General features: G+C 35.1%; 1 pseudogene; it reads right to left on the bottom strand.

The window, feature by feature from the left end:
- Positions 1-1,014: 1,014 nt before the first annotated feature.
- Positions 1,015-5,203, bottom strand: LOC138154889 (glyceraldehyde-3-phosphate dehydrogenase-like; annotated as a pseudogene).
- Positions 5,204-5,772: the final 569 nt, after the last annotated feature.

The raw sequence follows: 5,772 nt of genomic DNA, 5'->3' as shown, positions 1-5,772 counted from the left end.
ATTGGAAAATGGCTAAATAAGTTGTGGTATATGACTAGAACACTGTTGTGCCATAAGAAATAGTGGGGAGAATGATTTCAGGAAAACCTGGGAAGATCTATATGAATTGATGCAAGTGAAGTCTGAAGAAAAAGGAAATCATTGTACACAGTTACAGCAATATTATAATGGTGATTGACTGTAAAAGACTTAGCTATTCCACTCAAAAATATAATCCAAGGCAATATGGATGGACTTATGTTGAAAACTGCTATCCAACTTCAGCTGAAGTATAGTTTTCTTACTTGCTTTACTTTTCTTACTTTTCTCTGATATGGGTAATATGAAAATATGTTTTGGATTATTTAACACATATAATGGGTAGCATATTGCTTGTATATCAAATTGGGTGGGAGGGAGAGAGAGACTTTGAATTCAACATTTTTAATAAATGTTAAAAATAGTAAATTTAAAAAAATGAAAAAAGAGCTTGCTGTATATAAAGGACTATGGTAAAAACCTGAGGTTACAAATTTTTAAAAAATGATAGTTGCTTTTCTCAAGATTTCATATTCTAATGTGGGAGAAAACAAAAATGGAATGTTTTAATTGCAAGTCACATAGAAGAACCTATGATCCTTGGGGTACAACAGCAGAGGAAGTGTTAATTTTTATATCTTAAAGTAATTTTCACTGATAAAATCATCTCAATTTCTAGTATTTTTTTACATAATTGGGGTTAAGTAACTTGCTCAAGGTTACATGGCCAGTTATTTCTGGGTGTAGTGCTAAGTATCTGAGCCCAGATTCAATCCCAGGTCATCCCAACTCTGGGGCTGGTGCTCTTACTCTCTGCACCACCTGGCCACCCCTAAATAATTGGGTTAAGTAGCTTGCTCAAGGTTACACCGCCAGGTGTTTCTGGGTGGGTGCTAAGTGTCTGAGCCCAGATTCGATCCCAGGTCATCCCGACTCTGGGGCTGGTGCTCTTACTCACTGTGCTACCTGGCTGCCCCTTCAATTTCTAGTATTAAACTATTTGACAGTGCTTAGAACTTTGATGTCAGTAACTTCACTTTCTGCGTGGTCAGCAACTATGGCTGGCTCTATAACCTGTAGGAATAGTAGACTGGTTGTGTTTCCATTGCTGTTATTTTTCAGGATTATTGCTGAGAGAACTAGCCTGGAAATAATGCCACTTTTAAGACTCTTGAATTTAGGGCCCTGTGCTTTCTCCAAGAAGACTGAATAAAAATTGTAGGCACTTACATATGTTTTGATTTTTATTGATTGAAAATTGCTGAGCTGTTTTGTAAAAGAATAATAAGTGGAAGTTAAGAAAGGCTGATGTAATAGAAGGAAGCAGAACATCCCAAATCTCTCCCAAAATTATTCCAGCAAAGACATAGAAAGAACACAACACCAAGTCCTGATTGTGAAATCTAAAGAAAAATCAGGGAGCCATATTTTTTCTTCTTCTGCAGAATGTCTGTGGATTCTAGGGACATGGTCTGTGAAACACTGAACAGAGATTTACAGCCTGAGGGATAAACTTGAACATTAGCCTATATACTAGGCCAAGGAGAAGACTCAGATTCAGTATTCACGGGCCTGATGCTGTGCAGGGGACAGAAACAGGTTTCAATTGATGGCACTGTTAATAATACCTGAGAAATGAGTTACAGATTCAGTTAAGACTGAGGAGTTTACCATCCATGGGGATGGTGGAGTAAAGAAAAGATTTGTAGAGAACCTGAGGCTATGTACTAGTCCAAGAGCATGAATGAAGTACTAGGTCTCTGGCCAAACACACAACCCAGTCATTCTCTCCAGAAATTCATGGAGCCTGAGCTTAGTACTTTTAGTGATTATAGTGTTTTTATAGAATTATGGAATTAGTGATATAATTCAGAAAGAAATTCTGATAGAACATGCAAGCAAAAATATTCCTAACACAAAGAAATTTTGGTGATGGGATTCCAAAGACACAAATAATAAAACATAAAATGATTCCAAAATATCTACAGTTCAAACATCAAAGAAAAACACAGATTAAACAGAATTTAACTTTAAATTGCCAAAAGAAATAAATTAATGATTCTTAAAATGTTTTTAATTGTATTTAATGAATGAAAGACCACTAAAGGAAAGAAATGGAAAAGAAATCAGTTTTTCATGAAATATTTGGAAAGATAAATACTAAGTATGAGAGGCTCAAAACTTTAATGAACTAAATCTTTGAACATTAGGTTGGACAAAATGAAAGTTAATTATTTTGCAAGTAAATGTGAAATAGTAAAATAAATCCAAAAGCTTGGAAAAGGAAAAAAAAATTTTCTCATAGCTAAAACAACTGTCCTAGAAAGTAAATCAAGAGAAATTAGTGTAAGAATCAATCACTGGAATTCTTGAATTCTGTGATACATTTTTCCCCCTCCACTCCTCCCAAAAGAATTTAGAGACAATATTTTAAGAAATTATTAAAGAAAGCTTTCCAGATATCTTAAGAATAGAGACAAAAGTGAAAATACAATGAATCCAGTTATCATCTCATTGAAAAAATATAAATAAAATGAAAACTTCTAGGAATAATAGAGTAAAAATCCAAAGCTTCTAAATCAATGAGAAAATATTGCAAGAATCCAGAAAAAATATGTCAAGTACTCAGGATCACATAAATTTTAGCAGGTACCATTATAAATGATTACAGGTCTTAGAATATAATATCATAAAAGACTAAGCATATCTTGCAACTAAGACATAAATAAATTCTTAGAACAAAGAACAACTTAGGTAGGAAAATTTAGTATAATCCTAAAGTGTAAAATTGATCTTTAATCAAATATACAACTTTCAAGCATCGCTAATGAGAAGATGAGTAGAAACTTTTGACTCCTGACTCCAAATTCAGTGCTATAGCCACTCAGCCACAACTTCTATTTTAGAGAAGTGTGAAACAGAGGAGAATGATTCGCTATTTTTTGCTAATTTTAGTGTGTTATGACACTGTAGAAATGTAGTAACAGTGCTAAGAAAAAACCCACAGCTCATGAGCCTAAGTACTATGTGAATGAAGTAAAGAGAAGTTGAACACATAAACACACATATTCACTTACTGGAGATACATGGAAGTTGATAAAGAAATACACTTGATTCGACAAGGAGATAAAAGACAACAAAAAAGGTAGAAAGGATAGTTTATGATATGTGGTAGCATTTGGGAGGGGATGATCATAGGCAAAACAAATTCAAATAGAGGGCAGATCATAAATGAGGGGCTAAAAAGAAAAAAATGGTTTTATAAGAACCAGTTATTTGGATATGTACTGGGTTATGAAAAGAGAGTATTGGTATCAGACAAGTTATAGCTTTGATCTCCTTCCCTCTTCTTTACCACCATCTTTAAACAAGTGTGTAAGGGAAGAAAAAGAGGGAGGAAATATTAGATATATTAGAGGCAATAATAATACAACCTATCATGACTGGATTTTGATACGATGAACTAACACATCAAATGCATATCCTTAGAATGAAAAAGAAAACAGAAGACATTCTCACAAATTACTTTTATTAGACAACTACCAACCTGTAACACAAATCAGGGAGAGACAAAAGAGAAAAATCTTTAAATCAGTGTTTCTAATGAATATAATTGCCAAAACATTTATTAAAATAAAATATTAACAAAGGGTAAAGGAATAAATCTAACTAATTAAAAAATTTGCACTGTGTGATGACTTTATTGATGGTACACAATATAGGATTCTAGGTTTATCACCCCCCCACACACACACACACTCACATACTACTGGGGTACTTTTCGACAAGGATGTGAATGGGGCATGGGATCCTTAGTACAGAAATGTAGATTAGGAATATGGGCTCCCCAGTGATGGATCATTTTCTTTTTTTGTTTTGGGTAAGGATGAAGATCCATGGCTTTCCACTTTAGTCCTTGGAGCTCATATTATAACTGCACTCATTTTTTTTTGAAGCAATCGGGTTTAAGTAACTTGCTCAAGGTTACACGGCCAGTTATTATTATTTTTGTGTGGGTGCCAAGTATTGGAGGCCAGAACCGATCCCAAGTCTCCCGATACTGGGGCTGGTGCTCTTACTCACTGCATCACCTAGGCACTTCTAAGCAATTGGGGTTAAAGAACTTTTCTCAAGGTTACATGGCCAGTTATTTTGTGTGGATGTTAAATATCTGAGCCCAGAACTGAACCCAGGTCTTCCGACTCTGGGGCCGGGCTCTTGCTCATTGCACCACCTGGCCGCCCCATGTACTCATTTTTATTGCAGAAAATAAGTTTGACAAAGTGGTTATTGAGGGCAATACCAGTGCTAGCTAGCATCAAAGGTAGAAATGTGGGTGTTGTTGTTAAAGTCACAAGATACATCCTGGTCCTCTGTAGAGCCCAAGATACCCTTCAAGGTTCTCTCTGATGCTCTAGCATTACTATTTTGTTGATATCATATTTGACAGGTTTCTGTAGGCAGCAGATCAGATCTATAATAGATACACTTGGAGTAGGAATATGGAAGGCCATACCTGTGAGTTTCACATTAAGCTCAGGTATGATCTTGCCTACAGCCTTAGCAGCACCAGTGGAAGCAGGGATGATGTTTGAGTAGCACCATACTCATCACACCAAAGCTTGCCACAGGAGTCATCTGCTGCCTTCTGAGTAGCAGTAATAGCATGGGTTGTAATCATGAGTCCTTCAATGCTAAAGTTGTCATGAATGACCTTGGTCAAAGGGGTCAAGCAGTTTTTAGTCCAGGAGGCCTTAATGACAATCTTAAGTGATTTCTCATATTTCTCATAGTTCATTCCTATAGTGAACACTGGGGTATCAGCAGAAGGGGCAGAGATGATTACCTACTTGTCTCTATGCATTAAGTTATCCCCAGCCTTTTCCATGGTGGTAAAGACACTATTGAATTCTGCAACATACTTGGCTTCAGCATCTTGCCATTTAATATTGGTGGGATCCCTCTCCTGGAAGATAATGATGGCTTTTCCATTGATTACCCACTTTTCATTTTCAACCTTCACAGTGTCTTGGAATTTGCCATGGGAAGAATCATATTGACACATGTAAACCATGTAGTTAAGGTCAATGAAGGATTCACTGATGGCCATGATGTCTGCTCCACCTGAGGTGAAAACATCCTGGGTCACCAGCTGCCCAAAACAATTGACTTTGACCTCCACCATCTTGGATATGACTAAAGCAGTAGATCCTGGTACAGAGTTTTGGAGAAAAACAAACAAAAATCAATATATTTTTAAAAGAGTACACACCTTAATTAGGCTGGATTTCAATTAAGAGTGTGAATTTTGTTAAACACTAAGAAAATTATAAACAGGTCATGCTAATAATTTAAAAATAATAAAAATTACAGAAATTGGGGAAATTTTTTTTATAAAAATTCAATAACTATTCATGCTAATTATTAAAACCATAAAAGAATAAAAGCACCTTTTAAATATGGAAAACATTATTTATTTTAAATCAAGAGCAACATTATGTATGACAGGAAAATATAAGAGGCATTTCAAATATGAGCAATTAACCATATAGCAATGATCTACTATTTCTCCACTATTCTTTGATAATCTATATATAGTAGTCATTAACATTAGGAAAGATAAAGAAATTCAGTGAGTAATTATAAGAAAAGAAAAAAAATAAAATGATCACTTTGCTCATATGAGGCAGAGTGGTTCATTCAGAAACTCTAGTTTTTTTTGTGTTGTTTCTGGTATGTCCAACTGTTCATGAC

Source organism: Petaurus breviceps, unplaced genomic scaffold (assembly GCF_028583685.1).
Source record: "Petaurus breviceps papuanus isolate PSGF00001 unplaced genomic scaffold, PetGlider_PUasm1.0 91133, whole genome shotgun sequence".
NCBI lineage: Eukaryota > Metazoa > Chordata > Mammalia > Diprotodontia > Petauridae > Petaurus > Petaurus breviceps.
The sequence above is the reverse complement of the archived record's forward strand: the minus strand, read 5'-3'. Positions and strand labels throughout refer to the sequence as shown.